Source organism: Meriones unguiculatus, chromosome 7 (assembly GCF_030254825.1).
Source record: "Meriones unguiculatus strain TT.TT164.6M chromosome 7, Bangor_MerUng_6.1, whole genome shotgun sequence".
NCBI lineage: Eukaryota > Metazoa > Chordata > Mammalia > Rodentia > Muridae > Meriones > Meriones unguiculatus.
In genome coordinates, this window is record NC_083355.1 from 68,209,955 (window position 1) to 68,231,827 (window position 21,873).

Consider the following 21,873-nt stretch of genomic DNA (forward strand, 5'->3'; position numbering starts at 1 on the left):
AATCAACACCTCTCATGCTGTGGGGGAGCAGCCTTGCCAGACTGCAGAGGAAGATTGCGCAACCAGCTTTAATGAGAGTAAGATGGAAGAGAAGGCAGTCCTCCCCAGTCGGGGCACTAAGGAAAGGACATAGAGGGAGAAGAAGGAGGATGGATGGGACTGGGAGGAAACAAGGGAGGGAGCTGCATTGGGGATACAAAGTGAATAAATAGTGATAAATAAACATATAAATAAAATTTAAAAGAAAAATAAAAGATCAATGCTAAAAACAACAAGAACAGAAGTTTCTCAGCTCAATTACTCAGAAAATATTTTCAATAATATTATAGAAACATTTTTCCTTAACCTAAAAAATGGATGCCTATAAACATACAAGAAACTTCCAGAACACCAAATAAATTGGACCAGAAAAGAGTGTCTCTGTACCATGTAATAATCTGAACAATGAAAGAATATTAAATGATGCAAGGCAAGGAGACCAATTAACATATAAAGACAAGGCAAAAAAGCCAATTAACATATAAAGACAAACCTATTAGAATTACACCTGAGTTTTTTACAAAGACTCTAAATGCCAGAAGGAGCTGGACAGTTACCTTGCAATCTCTAAAAGACTACAGATGACAGCCAAGGCTACTATAAGCTACAAAACTTTCAATCGCCATAGATGGAGAAAACAAGATATTCCAAGACAAAGCCAAATTTAAACAATATCTATCCATAAATCCAAACTCACAAAAGATACTAGAAAAAAATTCTAACCCTAACCCTAGGAGGTTAACTACAATCAAGAAAACACAGGAAATAGATAATGGCACACCAGCAAAACCCATAGAAGGTACACACACACACACACACACACACACACACACACACACACTACCACCACCATCACCAGAAAAATCAAAATAACAGGATTAAACAATCACTGATCATGAATATCCCTCTATATCAATGGATAAAATAAAAATCCCTAATAAAAATATTCAGGCTAACAGAATGGATGTAAAAATAGAATATATCATTCGGTTGCATACAAGAAACACACCTCAACATTAACTATAGATATTTCCACAGAGTACAGGGCTGGAAAAGAATTTTTCAAGCAAATGGACCCAAGATGAAAGCTGGTGTAGCCATTCTAATATCTATCATAATAGACTTCTGACCAAAATTAATCAAAGGAGATGAGGACACTTCATGCTCATCAAAAAAAAATCCACCAAGATGACAATATATAGCAATATATAACAATATACAGCAATCCAACAGCCACCACTAAATTAAATGGAGATAAACTTAAAGGAATTATGGTAAAATCAGGGCCAAGAAAAGGCTATCCATTATCTCCATATCTATTCAACATAACACTTGATGTTTTAGTTAGAGCAATAAGAGGTCTAAAGTTGAAGGTGATACAAATTGGAAAGAGAAGAATTCAAAGTTTGCTATTTGCAGATGATATAATATACATATCCCCCTCCCAAAAAAAAAAAAAAAAACTCTCCTGGGGAACTCCTACAGCTGATAAACACCTTCAGTGAACTGGCTGGATGCAATTAACTAAAAAAAAATCAATATCACTCCTATATATAAACAATAAATGGCTGAGAAAGAAATCAGAGAAACAACACTCTTCAAAATAACCACAAGTAATACAAAATTCATTGCTATAATGCAAACCAAGTATGTGAAAGACCTGTATGACAAGAATTTCAAGTTTCTAAAGAAAAAAATATAGAAGAAAACAGAGTATGGATTGATCTTCATGGTCATGGACCAGTAGAATTAAAATAGTAACAAGGGCCATCTACAAATTCAAAGCCATTCCCATCAAAATTCCAACAAAATTCTTTACAGACTTCAAAAGAATAATACTCAACTTCATGTGGAGAAAAATCTAAAATAACGAAAATAATTCTGTACTTTAGAAGAATTCCCAGAGGTATCACCATCCCTGATTTCAAGCTATACTATGGGGCAATAGTAATGGTAACTGCATGGCTTTGGCATAAGAACAGATAGGCTGATCAAGGAAATTTAATTAAAGACCCAGAAGTAAATGCACACACCAAAAAACCTTTGTTTTTTGACAAAAAAACAAATTAAAAACAAGCTAAAAAAGAAAACATCTTCAACAAATGAATCCTGCTCTAACTAGATGTCAGTATGTAAAAGAATACCAATAGACCATGTTTATCGCCGTACACGAAAAAAGGAAAGTGGGAAATTGTCTTGAATGGATTGGCATGAGATACAACTTCCTGAACACTAAGATTATCAATTAATAATTGGTACCTCATGAAACTTAAAAAAAAAAAGCCAAAACAAAACAAGAAAACCTTCTGTAAGGCAAAGGACACCATCAAAATGAAAAAATGTCAGCCTACAGAACATGAAAAAAATTCAACAACACTGATATCCAAATATATTAAGAACTCAAGAAACTAGACATCAGCAAATCAAACAATTTATTTTACAAATGGGGCACAGATCTAAACAGAATTCTCAACAAAGGACTCTATAATGGCTGAGAATCACTTAAATAAATATTCCACATCCTTACCTGTCAATAAAATCCAGTTATGAAGGGAAATAAAATACAGATTATGGATGGATAGGAAGGATGGTGTGGGTGGGGGTTTTGGATGGAAACAGGAAGAATTAGTTTAGGGGAGGACGGAGGGAGAGTATACCAAGGGAGAAAACTGGAATCAGGGTATATCTCTGGTCTGAGCTAGAATCCTAGAGCAATGGAACCTATCAGGAATCTATGAGAGTGACCTTAGTTAATACTCCTAGCAATGGGGAATAAAGAGCCCGAACTGACCATCTTCTTTAACCAGGCAAGACTTCCAATGGAGCAATTGTAACACCAAACCATCCGCAACACCTTCGGACTACAATTTGTCCTGAGTTCAAGATTTGCTGGGGTAGATCTGGCACAGAAATTGTGGAAGTGGCCAGGCAATGACTGCGCCATCTTGATATCCATGCCATTAGAAGGAGCCCACCCCTTACACTGTTTCGAGAATCAGGAACCAGAGTCTGGATAGCTGACAGACTGAGGATCAAAACAAGCACCAGTAGGGAAAAATTGTCAATGAAATGATTCCTAATTACATTCTGCTATACTCATAGATTGATGGCTAGCCCAACTGTTATCAGAGAGGGTTCATGCAGAAACTGATGAAATCAGATGCAGAAATCCACAGGCAAACATTAGGTGGAACTTGGGCAATCCTTTTGAAGGGGGTGGAGAAGAATTGTAGAAGCCAGAGGAGTCAAGGACACCACAAAAATTCCCATGAAACCAATTAACCTGGGCCCATCGGGTCTCACAAAGACTGAACCACCAACCCGGGTGCCGCATGGGAAATAGCCTAAGCCCTCTGCACATATGTTACAGTTGTGTAGTGCGTTCTTCTAGTGGTACTTCTAACATTGGAGCAGGATCTGTCTCTTACTCTCTTGCCTGCCTCTGAGACCTTTAACTATTAAGGCCGTGTCTAGCCTTAATAGGAAAGGAGGTACCTAGTCTTACTGCAAATTGACACCTATATCTGGTTGACACTTATGGGAGACCTGAATTTTTCTGGGAAAAAAAAATGAAGGAGGTTAATAAAGTGGGAAGGAGGTTGGGTGAGGAGGAAGCAAGGGAAAGGCTATTTAAAATGAGAAGAATCTACAGCTGTGAAGATGAGACCACTCCAAAATATGGATAAACTAATGTTTTAGTATAAATAAAAATTTCAAGTTATATATTAATAAAAATATTTTTTAAATAATTTTTAAACTTCACAGTATATCCTTACCTGACATTATGGTGTTCCATTTTATGTTATGATGTGTATAACTAATTTTAATTATTAACAAAACATATACTAACAAGAACAGATAATTTTCACTAACATAAAGGACTGACATGGAAAAATGAAAATCCTTATATCTTTAGTTTTCAATTTGCAATAGTGCTTTGAGCCATGTACTCATCACAGGGATGATAAAGGGAGGGAAATGGGATCTCGATACTTACATGGTGAATGCTGTCCTCCCAATAATAAGGGCTTCAATCTTTATTTTTTAATTAATTACACTTTATTCACTTTGTATCCCCCCATAAGCCCCTCTCTCCTCCCCTTCCTATCCCACCCTCTCTCCCCCTTCTTCACGCATGCCCCTCCCCAAGTCCACTAATAGGGGAGGTCCTCTTCTCCTTCCTTCTGATCTTAGTCTATCAGATCACATCAGGAGTGGCTGCACTGTCATCTTCTGTGGCCTGGTAAGGCTCCTCCCCCCTCAGGAGGAGGTGATCAAAGAGCAGGCCAATCAGATTATATCAGAGGCAGTCCCTCTTCCCATTACTATGTAACCCACTTGGGCACTGAACTGCCATGTGCTCCTTCTGTGCAGAAGTTCTAGGTTATCTCCATGAACAGTCCTTGGTTGGAGCTTCAATCTTTTTTTAAAGTTATTTTATAAAACTGTTTTTTGTTTCTCAGTTTGTTTCTTAGCCCAGCTATCACACAAATAATTGAGACTCTTTTATAGTATTTTAACAAGCTTCACAGCACAAGGCCTGAACAGTTATTAACCTACTCTTATCTCTCTAAGCTAATTTGGCTTCCTCCCAGTTTATATCCCAGGAATACTTACATTTTGTAGCTCCTTGTTCCAGCTCTTCTGATCTCCCTTTGACCTCTCCCAGTAGCTCAATTCCCTACTTCTTCCTTTAACTCCTCCTCCCCTGGAAGGAAGTCCAGCCCTGTTCTCTGCCTTACTCAGTGATTAGCTGTAAACTGCTTTATTAGCCTACTTGGGGACAATTGGTGAACAGAGTTTACACAATATTGAGACAGGAGATTCTCAGAACAGGGATTACAACCAGATATGTGAGAAACAGAAAACAGAATTTGAATTACATAATAAACTTATGCCTACAATCTAGATATTGACAATGACAAAATGTGCTCTAATCACTGAGAGGAGATGGGCAATGAGAGATAGAGTTCTGGGTTTTCCTTAAGTTGACTTAGGCAGATCAGAAACCCTGGTGTTCTTGGTTTGTCAACCCACGAGGTCTTACTTTTTTAAGTTTCGTAATTGGCCTTCTAAATTCTTTCTTCACTTCACCATTCTACACGAAGCAGCAGGTTTTCTAATTGTCGTTTGAAGTATCCCTGCTGCAGTCAACAACTCAATGTTCTGTTTCTTCTGTAAATTGGCAATCACTTCTCTTCTAAGTTTCCTTTAAACTCTTCCCCACGGTGAGCTCTGTAAACTCTCCAGTGATATGGTTGTCCCACTTTAAACAACCGAAGACAGTGGCCCTTTGTCTAAGTTTGAGATTTCCCATATCTACTGTAGCATATCTGTCGGTGTATTTATCCAATATTTACACAGCCATGTCAGTGGTAATTCATAGATATCACTTCTAACACTTCTAGGAAACACAATCTCACAACAATCCCCTGTTTTCTGGCTCTTATAATCTTACCACCATCCATTTTTCAATGAATCCTGGCTCTCAGGTGCATGAGCTGTGTTTTATTTATGTATTTAGGAACACACACACACACATCAATTTAAAAAAAGTTTTTAAATTTGGAAGAGAGTAAGATCGTCACAACAGAGGTTGGCGAAAGAAAAGGAAGTGGTGTAATTATATTATTATATTAAAAAAAGAGAAAAAAACATCAACCAACTAACGTCATTAATCTTTGATCATGTCATTACAATGAGGAAATGTGGGGAGAAAACCAAAAGAAATTTTATTTTATAAATATATTTTTCTTTCTGTTTTTCAAAATTCTACTAATATTTACAATGATGTAATCTCCACAATACTGTCTCTCTTCTCACTGGGAAAGAAAAACAATGACCTTTGGCTCAAGTTCAGACTTTAGATCTTCAGTGGGTTTTAGATATTTATTGTTTCATTTATCTTTACCTTCAGTGACTACGTTCAGTTATCTTTAAGTACTTTTGAATTTGTCAAGATATTTAAGAAAGTCAAATAAGGTTGAGTATGCATGAGTGCTCTCACAGCTTTGATGTAAGTGAGGGTATTAAAGAAACACTGATAATTGTAGTGAGTCTGTGAGTGAATTACTACTAAATATGAATGAATTAGGCATAAATCTCAATGTACAGACTTGATTAATTTTGTGAAATTATAATTTAAAATGTAAAATTTTATTTTTTTTAAATATTGGTTGTTGAAAATGAGAACAATTTATCATAATTTCTTTTGGGTAATGTTTAATCTCGCTATCCCAAAAGAGTTATAATATTTCCATATCTTGACATGACTTTGTTTTCTAGACTGATAAAAATATATGCTTTATCCATCTGCCATCCTCCTTCCACACAATCGACACAGGGATTATAATCTCCTTGGAAATGTATTTAAATATTTCCTGCTCAGTAACTGTTAGTAACAGTGCCTTTTTGACTTTATGCTCAGATGAGGCTATGGAATAACTTTGTTTGGTACTCTCAAATCAGGGTTCTTCTGACACCAGATGCTTCTCCCATACTTTCCAGGTTAAACCCCAATGAGATCAAAATCATCTGCTTGAGGTACACCAGGTGTGAGATCAGTGCCACATCCTCCTTTGTTTCCTGGGTCTGTCTACAAAAAGGTTGGTAGTGACTTTGTCAAGGTAACTGGTGACTGGAAATGTCTGAAGATTACAGTGAAAATGATCATTAAGAACACACAGCCACAGACTGAGGTAGTACTTCTACCCAAATCATCAGAGCTCTCAAGAAGCCACTAGGAGACAGAAAGAAGTTGAACATTAAACACAGTAGAAATATCACTTTTAATGAGATTGTCAACATTGCTGTACAGATGTGACACCAGTCTTCAGTCAGAGAACTTTCTGGAGCTATTAAGGATGCCCTGGTACTGCAGTCTGTGAGCTGCACTGTGGATGGCTGCCATCCTCAGGACATCATAGATGACATCAACAGTGGTGCAGCGAAATGCCCAGATAGTTAAGAAGCAATAAGAGAAAATATTTCAAGACAAAGTCATCTGATAAAGATCAAACAGTAATAGCAATATGAACTCCATTGTATTAGTGAAAATATATTAATAACTATATGTTAATAGTGAATGAATGTTCAGCAGCAGGCATGGTGTGGGCTTTTGCATAATTGTGATTAACTTACTATATACCACAGTGCTAACCCCCATTATCTACATAAGAGGTAAGGCAGAAAAGTTGGGTAAGTTGTTCCAATAATAACCAGTCAATATTAATAAAGTTCAGTCTTAGTACTAATAACTATTTTCTGATTACTGTTTGGTAGTATCTCATGTAGTATTTAAGGATAAAATGTTGCAAACCTGAAGCCTATGAGAACTTGAGCATAATTAATCCAATGCATCATTTCGTGTTTCACACTGGGGTCAGTGTGTGGTCCTTAACAAGGGTTTATAGGATAAAAGAATATACAGTCATATTCCAAAACTTCTTGTCACATGAAAAGCCAGAGTACTTGTGTCCTGTGGATCCTAAATCAGACTATTTCTGGAATCAATCTGTATTCTTCTCTTAACGTTTTTTTTTCTGACTCATCCCCTTTAAAAATCATACCTGAGTTCTTTTGATTTTTGATTTGGTTTCATTGTAGAAAAACTTTAACTCTGAGTTTTTTCCCTAAAATTTTATTCATGAACATAGGGATATAATATTTGCATAATTGTGATTAACTTACTATATACCACAATGCTAACCCCCATTATCTACATAAGAGGTAAGGCAGAAAAGTTGGGTAAGTTGTTCCAATAATAACCAGTCAATATTAATAAAGTTCAGTCTTAGTACTAATAACTATTTTCTATGCTGATAATTTTCAAAACAAACTATATATATATATATATATATATATATATATATATATATATAATAACCAGTCCACCAAAGAAACATATTCAGTATCCTTAGCCATCATAGAAATGTACTGAAACTACACTGAGACCATTACATCCAGTCAGAATGGATATCATAAGGAAAATAATACAATTTTGAATAGGGTGTGCAAAGGAAGATTTCTATCCTATTAGTGCAAATATAAATCAGTGCATCCACTGTGTATTTAAATATGAGTGTTCATCTAAAACATAAAATTGAAATATCGTATGATGCAGATCTTCCATTCGGCGATAATAATTTGAGGAAAACAAAGACAACAATTATTGAGAAAAACTGCATAATGACATTTACCACAGCACTATTTACTAAAGTCAAACTCTGCTTTTGACTTAGAAGCTCATAAATAATAATAATAATAATATAACATCTATAAGTAGGTATACTTCTATGAGGTGGATATTCCTTAGTCATTAACAAGAATAAAAACATGTAACTTGTAGTAATAATGAGTGGAAATGGTGGTAATCCGATACAAATGAGTCATACTCACCAAGCATATATTGCATGTTTTTCTCACATTGGTGAGATCTGAATTTTAAAAATAAGAGGTCATTGAGGGGAAAAAAAAAAACAACTATTTTTTCATTTATCAGTATTGCTCACTTTCCAGCAGTTTTTTTGTGTAAGATTGAATCTTTTCCTCATCCACGTAAGCATAACTATTATCATTTTTTTAGCTCATGTTGGTGAGTCTTTATGAATGTAGCTTCAGAAAACATACCTACCTTATACACACTAAAGAGGTTATATTTAGAAATATGTATTATACATATTTATACATGAAACAATATTTAGTGAAATAGAGGGCTTTCAGTTGAAAGAGAGCATGGGTATATTAAGGAAAGATAAATGGAGAAAAATATAATTATAATCTCAAAATTTTTAAAGAAATAATTAGAAATAAATGAAAAATATGGATATAAAAGTAGACCCTCATTGTCTTGATGGCATTAAGACAATGTTTTTTTATAATAATGGCCACAAGTAATTAGTCTCATTGTAGTATTGAATTTTTCTACCCACTTGTTGATGTGACTATAAAGAAATAAGAAGGGTTTCAACCTGTATAACACTTGCCATGCCAAACTTAGCTATGAAAGTGGAAATTCAAGATTCCAAGCCAGAATTTCTAGCTTGAAATTTTGTGTGGCAGGAAGAGTAAACACATATGATTTGTTATATCATAATCAGAATGGGAGGCAAACAAGTAGAATCAGGGTATGGAAAAGTGAGGGGAAAATGAGAATAATGTGACAGAGGAAAATAACAAACTGGCTTACTATTATTTGCCACTATCACTTCTCACAAACATTCACAAAATGAATGCAAAAGAAAGGGTCCCCTATCTCAAGATCAATGACTGTGAATAATAAAATGGAAGATATAGTAAAACACCTTTACAGTCCTTTGACATTTTCACTGCTTAAAGAGGGAAAGTCTGGGACATAGGAGGGACATTTTACACTGGTGGAATATTAAGCTGATAAGACATACCACACTCTTCTACCTAGACAGCACCTACACGATTCCCATCTTCCCCACCTCATCTAAGGAAAACCATTCTCCTATTCATATTTTTCCTGAAACTTGACCTATAATCAATACAGAATATGTGTCCATCCTCTTCCTGATACGTCACACCAAATTAGGACTTTTCTTATCTTTTATAGAGAAATACTGAATTGAGTGTCTTGTTTTGTGAGGCGTGGTGTTGAAAAATAAATATAAAGAAAAATTATTATTTGTATAATTGTTTCATGTCTCTCTTCATGTTTGTGCTTCAACTCTTGCTGGAAACACTGAATATCTTAAAAAAGCCACATACTTTTAAAAACTCAACTGCCTTAATCAGCAGGAAAATACAAATGAAAGCGACCCTGAGATTTCACCTTATACCTATCAGAATGGCTACAATCAAAAACTCAAGTGAGAAAACATGCTAGAGAGGATGTGGAGAAAGGGGAACTCTCTCCATTGCTGGTGGGAATGTAAACTTGTACTACCACTTTGGAAATCACTCTAGCGCTTTTTCAGACAAGTAGAAATTGTGCTTCCTCAAGATCCAGCTATACCACTCCTAGGCATATATCCAAAATATGCTCAAGTACACAACAAGGACATTTGCTCAACCATGTTCATAGCAGCTTTATTCATAGTAGCCAGAATCTGGAAACAATCCAGATGTTACTCAACTGAGGAATGAATAAAAAATTGTGGTACATATATAAACCATGAAATTTGCAAGCAAATGGTGGGATATAGAAAAGGTCATCCTGAGTGAGGTATCCCAAAAGCAGAAAGGCACACATTATACATACTCACTTATAAGTGGATATCAACCACATAATATAATATAAACATACTAAATCTGTACACTTAGAGAAGCTAAGCAAGAAGGAGGACCCTGGGTAAGATGGTCACTCCTCACTCAGAAAGACAAATGGGACAAATACTGGAAGAGGGAGAAAAAAAAAGGAAAAAACAGGACAGGAGCCTACCACAGAGAGCCTTTGAAAGACTACCCTGCAGGGTATAAAAGCAGATGTTGAGACTTATAACCAAACTTTGGGCAGAGTGCAGGGAATTTTCTTAAAGAAGGGGAACATAGAAATACCTAGAGGAGACAGAAGCTCCACAAGGAGAGCAACAAAACCAAAAAATCTGGGCCCAGGATTGTGTTTGAGACTGATACTCCAACCAAGGACCATGCATCAAGGTAACCTAGAACTCCTGCACAAATGTAGACCATGTTAGAGCTGTGTCCAAGTGGGTTCCCTAGTAAGGGGAATATGGACTGTCTCTAACATGAACTCAGTGGCAGGCTCTTTGATCACCTCTCCCTGAGGGAAGAGCAGCCTTACCAGTCCACAGAAGAGGACAATACAGCCAATCCTGATGAGAACTGATAGGACAGGGTCAGATGGAAGGGGAAGAGTACCTCCCTTATCAGTGGACTTGGGAGGAGATGAGGAATGGAGGGTGAGGTTGGGAGGCAATGATAGAGAGGGCTACAACTGGGATACAAAGTAAATATACTGCGATAAATATAAAAACATAAAAATAATAATAAAAAAACAAATACAAAATACACACAATCCAGAGCCTTCATAGATTCTGGGAACATTTTGAAAAAAGGAGTGTATTTATCGTTTTGTGTTTGGTTTAGCACAACTGCAGTCACCCTAAGTTTTAACAATTGTGGAAGCTTCATGGTACCCTCAGTCAGCTCTTCCTGCATAGTTTCCCAGTAAAATATAAGTATGAAAGGCATGATGTGTCCACAAAACCAGACCAGAAAAAAAGGAATGTTGTTGATCTTTGAAAAAATCAGAGACTGTGCCATGTACGTTCTCGATTAGATAAAGCTCTTTTGTCCCAACTGCGGAATAAAGACTTCTTTTGACTTACACTGGAAGTGTCCATTTGGTTTTGATGCTAAGAAGTTCAGCTGCTTTCTGAGGCATCCACTTTCAAAAAACCCAAATAAATCTATCTATCTATCTACTTATCTATCTATCTATCTATCTATCTATCTATCATCTATCTATATATCTACTTAATTATTTCATATGCCGCTAATAACCGCATAAGCCTAGATTCAAGATTCAAGGTCATTCTCCTGTGTTTCAGGTGCATTGCGGTATATGTTGATTTTTAGGGTTTCTTGAGCCTTGATGTCCTAGTTTTTGTTGATTTTCTTCTTACGCTGTCCTTTGGGCATCTGGTTGTCCATTGTCTTGGCTGTTTCTTCCTCGCACCTGCAGGTTTTCTCCGGTCCTTATGATCAGGTAAGGGTCGGACTGATCTCCTCAACTAGAAGAGCTGCACAGAATACTGGATCCACCAGTCTCTGGAGTCTGGGGTGGTCTTCAGGATAGCAAGATAGGTCCAGGGAAACACAAATGGATGCTGGAGTTTGGAGGCAGACATGCTGGGTTGGGTGGTTTCGAAGGCAGGTGCCTGGGCACAGGTGCCTCGAAGGACTGTTGCTCAGGCACTAGCATGATCAGGTGTGGGTGTCTCAGAAGGCCGATTCTGGTATCTCAGAAGGAAGCCGCAGGATACTGGCATCTCAGGTGATAGCCAAAAGGGGGTATGGACTCCTCAGAGAGCAGCCTTGGAGATACGGCTTTCTCAGACAGCAACTGCACAGGAGCCTGTGCCGATGGTGGCAGCTGCAGAGGACCAGCGCTGGAGAAGGTGAAGTTCTGAGATGGTAGCCGCCAGCCATAGGGGAGTGGGTGCCTCAGAAAGCAGCTGAACTTCTTAGCAGCCCTAGCAGACACTGAGCTTCAGGAACTCTGATTGTTCTGGGTAATGCCATCTTAGATCCAGGATTCAGTATGATGTTATGGTCCACCTGGTCTCCATAGGGAGACCGGTAGAACACTGGTTTGGAGGTCGAGATGCTGCCCCTGGAATCCAGATGCTGACCTCAAGGCTCCCTGGAACTGAAGTCTGTGTTCCCTTAGGGTATGTGAAAAGAGAAGGAGGCTCATAGTTTGTGACTCCCTGACCTGAAGAATAAGCACGAGAAGCCTGGATCTGATCATTCCCAACTCCTGGGATGTCCCCTTCAAGCTGTAATTCGGATCCAAGTACCTGTTGCATCCTGCTCACCTGTTTCACAGTCTCTGATCCTCTGCCCATTATTGCACATGGCACATACTGGTCACTGCCGTCTTGGAACTGCCACAGGAAACTGTTTTACAAGACTGAAATTTTAATTTTATTACTTCTCACCTTTACGTGATGCAAAAATTGCTGCAGGAAAGGTTATAGAAAATTTAAGAGGCAGCGGTATTGAAGAAAAAAGATACACTCTCTGTTACATTGAAACAATAGTATTTGGATAAGTTTTCTGTGGTTCTCTTTCACCCTGTGAGTCACAGAGAAACAAAGTTATTGTCGAATGTCTCAGTTGATTCTTCTGTTGCTCAGAATATAGTGCTACAGCGAGGATAAGTTGTGAATAAGAAATTGATTTCGGCTCAAGATTTGATTTCAAGGTAGTTATATCTGAGGAAAGCTTTCTAGGACTGGCATAGTCAAGTTAAAGCACCTTGCAGCAGGTAACAGGAGCCTCCCTCTCTTTCTCTCACTCTCTGTCTCCAGGCCCATGTGTGTGTGTGTGTGTGTGTGTGTGTGTGTGCGCGCGCGCCTAATGGACTTCACCACATGACCTCGTCTTGTTATTACCTCTTAGAGGCCCCAGTTTCAAAAAGGAAATTAGAGTTAACTATTATTCTTCTCACTATCTAACAATATATATTAAATTTCAACACATGAACTTTGGAGCATGTATTCATACTATATCCCAGTCAAATTTCTCCACATACAGGAACAGAGGACAACAGAGGCTGAATGGAGAGCTGCTACCTAAAGAGGAATCTGTTTCCATGAATGGTCCCAATGGCACCTTTTTAATGACCTTACCTCTAGTAGTTTAACTGAAAGTAAGGATTGTCTGATGCTCATCTAAACTAAGATAGCTTCTTTAGGTTCATACAACTTCAGTTCTTTTATAGGATAAAAATACAATCACTACCAAGTCTTCCTTATGATTTCACACACAAAAAAGATCGAAATTTGAGATTAAGAATCTCCAATAACTTCTATCATATTTTCTTCACTCATTCTATTCCTTATTGTGCTTTCTATATGTTGTTCAAAGATGGAAATAAGAACAAATATTTCTATAAAGTAGGAAACACTTCCATATAGATGAATGTTGACATGCTTAAACATATTAAAAATTAATTCATATATATAATTATTCACTTTATATCCCAATTGTAGCCCCTCTCTCCTCTCTTCCTGGCCACACCCTTCCTCCCTCTTACATTTAAACCTTCTTCCCTATTCCTCAGAAAAGGGGAGACCACATCACACTGCATCAAGTCAAGTCAGAACTGAGCACATACTCTTCACCTGTTGCCTGGAAAGGAAGCCCTGCCAGGGGAAAGTGATCTAAATGCAGGCACCAAAGTCTAAAAAGAAAAAAATATATATATACTAAAACATTTTAAAATTGATTACAAAATATGTGTTATTTTTTTTACTAATTCTCACTTCAATAAAATATTTCAATCAGAAATTATATTTTAAAGGAGAATACAGAAATTACATATCTCAAAGTTAATAAGAAAAAGGATACCTCTGTGAAAGACAACCTAACAAGGAAATAAAATATCTTTGATTCTGGCTACTGCAGATAAAACTGTTACCAACGTGGTTGAGCAAATGTCCTTGGGATAGGCATTGCAGAGGGAGGAAAAGGGAACAGGACAGTAGTCTACCGCAGAGGGACTCTGAAAGACTTTACCCAGCAGGGTATCCAAAAATGATGTTAAGACTCATAGTTAAACTTTGGGCAGAGTTCAGGAAATCTTATGGAAGAAAGAACAAAACTTGGCTGGGCACAGGGATCTTTTCTGAGACTGATACTCCAACCAAGAAACATTCATGGAGATAACTAGAACCCCTGCACAGATGTAGCCCATGGCATCTCAGTCTCCAAGTGTGTTCCCTAGTAAGGGGAACAGGGACTGTCTCTGACATGAACTCAGTGGCTGGCTCTTTGATCCCCTCCTGAGGGGGGAGCAGTTTACCAGGACACAGAGAAAGACAATACAACCAGTTCTGATGAGATCTGATAGGTTAGGGTCAGATGGAAGGGGAGGAGGACCTTCTTTATCAATGGACTTGGGGAGGGACATGGGAGAAGAAGATGGAGGTTGGGCAGGATTGGTAGGGGATGAGGGAGGGAGCTACAGTTGGGATACAAAGTGAATAAATTGTAATAAATTAAAAAAATATTTAAAAAACTTAAAAATGTCTTGAAAGATTTTGATTCCTCTTTTTCTTTTTATGCACCTTTTCATATCTTAAAATACTATGTAAGTTGATAATACATTACATGATGACCTTCACAAATCTATACTAATGGCTGTCTAGAACAGATCACAGTGTTACAGACTGCCCAATTAATAAGGATCGGTTTTAATGAAAACCGATGGGGACGCTGAATTGACCCTGCCATGTCCTGTGTCCTCCAGAGTCCAAGTAGCCTTGCAGCTCTTTCATTCTCCACAAATTGATGACTTCTGATGTTAGTGCCTTTATATATGTGGAAGACATCTGTGAAATTTTACTCTAGTTTTTAAAGTTAAGATAAATGTCAAGGCAAAGCAGTAAAATCTCACCAAGTATATTTGAATTAGAACTGGATTTACCTGTAATAGCACTCACAGATAAAATTCAGAGCACGCCAATATTCAATTCTAACAAGCACACTTTAAAATGAACCAAATCAGCATCAAAAATTACAATAATGCTACTTCTCTAGGAAAAAAAATAGCCTATAGATTTAGTGGATAAGTGCTGAAATATACTGACAAAATTTACTGTGTTTGAGAAAACTGTATTTTTTAGGTCTAAATAATCAAAGAAGATTGACTTAATTTATTAAATAATGTGCTTAAGTCAATTCTATATAGTATAAGACCATGAAACCATAAATGTTTACTTCCTGTCTAGGATATTCGCACTCATACTGTCAAAATAAAAATAAGTCAAGATCCACTTTGTTATATTGACAAGTCAACAAACTATGCCTTTTTATATATCTGATTAAAAGTATGAACTTCGGGGTTATGCAAGCATGAAGAATTATGTTCACACCTCCAAGCACAACTTTAAAAGCAGAGCATTGCCACGTGCTAGGGTCTATAATCCAGCACTGTGGAGGGTGGTGAAAGGAGGCTTGCAGAGGTTGGCTGGCCCTGTTTAGGGAGGAGCCCTGTCTCAGAGAAATAGTTTATAGTAATAAATTAGGAAAGCACATCATGTCCTCATATGGCCTTTGTGCATATGCAGTAAAATGGGTACCTGCACACATATGCTGTATATACCACACATACATATACCACAAATGTCTCTCTGTCTCTCTTTCTTTCTCTCTCTCTCTCTCTCTCTCTCTCTCACACACACACACACACACACACACACAAACACACTTTTTCTTTTTAAAGTACTAACAGACCTGGGCTGAATTTCCTTTCAGAAAATTTGTTTGTTTGTTTGTTGCTACAATAAAGAGAGATTCATATTTTGGCTTCAATGTCATATGGCTAGTACCCAGTTATTATTGTCTCCTGTATAATAAAGCATGTTTTCCGTTTCTCAAGATCAAATGGACTCTTTTATGAACCTTACATTTTACCAAAGCTCATGGTCACTTTTCTGACTTCTCTGTCAACATCTATCACAGATCCCTAAAGGAATGTTTGTTCATGAGCTGCTTTATAACCAGCACTTGTGTGCTTAAAGACCACTACCTAGAATTTCATTTACTAGGATAAAATTAAAAATATAGGCTTGATTACTCTGATTAATGATATGCAACAATTTTATATATGCATGTTTCATATGAGTATCAAAAATTATTTCACAGGTAAATCTTACACTTAAGCGCAGATGAAATACGTGAACCAACCTCAAGCCTGAATTTAAACCCTACGTTTTGGCTTTTTAAAACCAATGAAATTTTTCAAATAATTATTAGAAAGCTGAGGTTTTGTTTAGTAATTGACAGAAAAGTCAGGTCAAGAACCACAAACAACATGAATGAGCTCACTCTATCTGGTAGAAATATTAAAGCTTCTTACTCAAAGGAAACTGACGGCCTGGTCTATGAAACACAGTCAGCTTGCAAACTGAATGTTCAGAGACAGATGGTAAATGAGCATCATTTTCACTCTACCTTCCATGTCTTAGGTGACCTACAATCCTCAGTCTTGAAATTAGTCTGACCTAAGCTCAACTCTGTGCTCTGCTCCTTCATATGAACAGTTGAACTGTGCCAGGAATATATCCTACCCATTGTTAGGATCATTGTGCTTCAGACAATGCAAAGTTAGGGATGGACAGAACTGTTTCCACAAGTACAAATCACCATGCCTGATGATTTTTAGTCCCATTGAGATGATGATAATAGACGTGATGATAAAGTTAAACTTAAGCATTGAGAATAGATTAGAAATGATAATCTCATGAAAGATGATCTCTGTCTTAAAGATAGGTGTAAACATCTGGAGTTTGAAGAAGGATTGCAGGGGTTAGATGGGTAAAGGACACCATAAGAAAACCCACAGAGCCAACAAACCTTGACTCACAGAGGCTGACTGAGGCTGAAAGGATAATCAAGGAGTCTACACAGGTCTAACCACGGCCCTCTGCGTGTATGCTATGGTTGTATGGCTTGGTGTTTTGTGGAACTCCTAAAAGAGAGAGTAGGGGTGTTTTCTGGCACTTTTTTCCTGATTTGGGCACCCTTGTACTATTAATGGGTTGCCGTGTACAGCATTAATATGGGGGAGGGTCACCTAATCTTATTGCAACGTGATATGCCCTGTGAGGTTTATGTACCTGGAAGGCCTGCACTTTTCTGAAGGAAAACAGAGGAGGAGTAGATGGAGAAGGAGGAGGTAGGGGGTGGAGGAGGTGGCGGCAGACGGAGGGAGGAGAAACTGCAATTATGATGGAACATACGAAAGAATAAATTAATAAAGAACTTTTAAATATTGCAGAATATTTGATCCCATTGTGAACCCTGAGATTGTGAATTGTAAAAACCTGTCTTGTGCTTGGTGTGGTACAGCTCGAATGCACACCTTTAATTTGAGAACTTTCTGTTTAATGCAAACAGGTGATTATGGTGTGGCTTTTACCTAGCATGCACCTTTAATCCAGGAGCTTTTTTTCACCCAGGATTTAACTCTAGGTCAAGTGGCAGAGAAAAAAAAAATGTCAGTGTATCTCCACTTTCCTATTCCTGTGATAGGACACCAAGATTGAAGCAATATCTAAAATTAAAAAAAAAAGGTTTATTTGTGACTTACAGTTATAGAGACTTATATCCCCATAACCACAATGACAGGGACCATGGCACCAGGCAGCTATGGTGCTGAGGCAGCAGCTGGGAACAATCTTGACACACAAGAACAAACCATAATGTCATTGGTTTTTTATTCTAATTCCTCTCCCAGTGACACACAACAAACTCATATCTCCTGCTCCTCTCCAAAATGTTCTACCAATTTGGAACCAAGTATTCAAATATGTATGTCTATGACAGCATTTCTCATTTAAAGCACCACAGGATGTGATATAGACAGTTTTCTCATTTAGGACTGAGCATCAAAGTCTCTTAATGTCTTCACATTGACCACTTGTAAGTCACTGTGCTGATCACTGTTTACTGGCAAATAGAAGCTTCTCAAATGAGAAAAAGGTGGTTCATTATTAACCCACGGGTATAATTTCAAGTCAAAAGCAGTTGGTCTAATAATGTATCCATTTATCAGAAAAATAGTAGTAAATTCTCCTGTAGGGCCTACAACATATTTAGCTCTATATTCTTGGTCCAAAAATAGTTCCAGATATAGGTTTCACCTTGTGTGGTGAAACTTACCTTCAATCAGAAAGTGACTGGTTACTTTCATAGTTTCTCTGCCATTATTCCACTTTTGTCAGTGTATTTCTAGGCCAGTAATTATTATAATTTGCAAAGTTCATATTAGATAATAGTGATGATTACTATTCTCCTTCTATACCATGCATAGCACTTTACAATACTATGAAAGCTAAGCACCAGGAATGAAACATCAAGGTTAGTACCAACTTGATTTTGTCATGTTCCATAACAGAGGTAAGTGTTGTATTCAGCAATAGGGACTTACCTTCAAATTCTGGCAGAAAATAAATATAAATGCAAAACCTTGTAATGTTTGGGTATCTCTCAGACCTCACTCTTAAAGGAACTCATTGGCACAGGAGACAACTTCCTGAACAGAACACCAACAGCACAGGCTCTAAGAGCAACAATCAATAAATGGGACCTCATGAAACTGAAAAGCTTCTGTAAAGCAAAGCACACCATCATCAAAACAAAACGACTGCCTACAGATTGGGAAAGAATCTTCACCAACCCTTTATCTGACAGAGGGCTAGTGTACAGTGTATATAAAGAACTAAAGAAGCTGAAAAGCAGCAAACCAAGTAATCCAATTAAAAAATGGGGAACAGAGAATTCTCAATAGAGGAATATCGAATAGCAGAGAAACATTTAAAGAAATGCTCAACCTCACTAGCCATTAGGGAAACGCAAATCAAAACAACACTGAGATTTCACCTTACACCCATCAGAATGGCCAAGATGAAAAACTCAAGTGACAACACATGCTGGAGAGGTTGTGGAGAAAGGGGAACCCTCCTCCACTGCTGGTGGGAATGTAAACTGGTACAACCAATTTGTAAGTCAATCTGGCACTTTCTCAAACAATTAGGCATAGTGCTTCCTCAAGACCCAGCTATACCACTGCTAGGTATATACCCAAAATTTGCACAAGTACACAACAAGGACATTTGCTCAACCATGTTTGTAGCTGCTTTATATGTAATAGCCAGAACCTGGGTACAACCCAGATGTCCATCAGCGGAGGAATGGATACAGAAATTAGGGTATTTTTACACAATGGAATACTACTCAGCAATCAAAAAGGAGGAAATCATGAAATTTGCAGGCAAATGGTGGGATCTAGAAAAGATTGTTCTGAGTAAATTATCCCAGAAGGAAAAAGACAAACATGGTATATACTTGCTTGTATAGACCTACAAGATATGATAAACATAATGAAAAATCTATACACCTAAAGAAGATAAACAAGAAAGTGGACACAGGGTAACATGATCAATCCTCACCTAAAAAGACAAATGGGATGTGCATTAGACGTATGACAGGAGACTACTGCAGAAGGCATCTAAAAGACTCTACCTAACAGTGTTTCAAAACAGATAATAAGACTCATAACTAAACCTTCTGGAGAAGGGGAGTTAGTATGATGTGGAAAGGACAGGAGCTCCACAAGGACCAAATATATCTGGGCACAGGGGTCTTTTCTGAGACTGACACACCACCAAGGACCTTGTATGGATATAACCTAGAACCTCTGCCTTGATGAAGCCCGTGGTAGCTCAGGAACCAATTGGGTTTTCCTAGTAAGGGGAACAGGGACTATTTCTGAAAAGAACTCAATGGCAGGCTCTCTGACCTCCCACCCACCAAGGGAGGAGCAGTCCTGCTAGGCCACAGAGGCGGACATTGCAGCCAGTCCTGAAGATACCTGATAAAACAGGATCAGATGAATGGGGAGGAGGTCCCCCACTAACAGTGGAGTTGGAAAGGGGCAGGGAGGAGATGAGGGAGGGAGGGTGGGATTAGGAGGGAATAAGGGAGCAAGATACACCTGGGATACAGAGTTAATAAAATGTAACTAATAATAAAAAAATTAAATTAAATTTAGAACAAAGGTAAATTATTCTTTGTACTGATACTTTTATTTGCTAAGTCTCAGGTGTTATAGTAAGGGCTTTGCTGCTCTGTTATAGGGGAACTACCTATTAATACTTTAAATAATGGTACATAAATAGGAGAGAGAAAATGTAAAGTGCTTCTATGGGAGTAATTTTTGTAGATCATTTTTCAAAAGTTCTTTAGTGGCTTTTATGCCTCCCAATATTCCCTCCTATATCCTGACCTCTGCTTGCCCACTCCAATAGTCCTTCATATTTTATTGTTCCCCATTTACCCTTCAGAGTTTACAGTCTATGTTCCCATAATTGAAATTGCTCCAAGGTCCCTTACAAACCTCCTTCCTTACCTCTGTGGCATTTGAAATAATATACATAACTCTGTAGACTCAAAGAACACATCTACAGATGACTAGAAATATGTGACATTTGTCATTTTCGATTTGGGTTACCCTAATTAGATGCATTCTATCCATTTTTTTCTGGTAATTTTATAATTTTGTTTTTCTTAACGTCTGAATAATATTCTACTGTGTAAATATACCACATTAAATTTTTTTTCACTGATCAATTGCTGGTCATCTAGATTGTTTTCATTTTCTACCTATTCTGAAAGGGAACATTAATGAATATAAAGTAACAAATATTTTTACAATAAGCTATAGAATCTTGGGATACAATCCCAAGACTCATCTATCTGGGCCAAGTGCTATATATAGTACTTTTAGTGCTATAATAGTGATTTCCATGATATCTATAATATTACTTCTATGATTAATTTAAATTAATATATTAATTCTATTATTAATATATTAATATATTAATTCTATGATTAATTAAAACTTTTAAAAATATCATTAAATTCTGTTATTTTTAATTTTCCTGCTCAATTTCGTTTTGACAAAATTATATTTGGGCAATGTGCTGTTTAGAATCTATGTGCTCATATACCTTCTATGGTTTTGATTGCTTCTTATAGACATCTTTATTTCATGTTGGTTATATAGCTTGTAAGATGTAATTTCAATTTTTTTTTGCTTGTTAATACTAGCTTTATAGCCACATTTTTTTAATATGTGGTCAGTAGTGAAGACAATTCTATGAGCATGTATTCTTTATTGTTTGATTAGAATATTCTGTAGATAGGTTAGGTCCATTTGACTTTTGATGTCATTTAACTCGTGTTTCTCTGCATAAGTTTTTTCAGATCACCTGCCCATAGTTAATAATGGGTGCCTTAGTTACTGCTCTATTGCTGCAAAAATAGAGCACGTCCAAGGCAACTCAAAAAAGAAATCATTTGGCTTGTGCTTTCTTATAACTTCAGAGCTTTAATCTATGATCATCATGTCTGGAAGCACGGTGATGAGGAGGCAGGTATGTGGCTGAGATATAACAACCTGAACCCCAGCCAGCTTGGCATAGAAAACAACACTGGCCCTAACATGGCCTTTTACAACTTCAAAGCCCACCCCCAATGATACTGTTCCTCCATAAAGGCCATACCTATTCCAACAAGGTCATATCTCCTCACCCTCCCCTAACAGTTTCACTA

General features: G+C 37.3%; 1 pseudogene; it reads left to right on the top strand.

The window, feature by feature from the left end:
* The first annotated feature begins 6,466 nt into the window (after window positions 1-6,466).
* Window positions 6,467-7,006, top strand: LOC110542096 (large ribosomal subunit protein uL11-like; annotated as a pseudogene).
* Window positions 7,007-21,873: the final 14,867 nt, after the last annotated feature.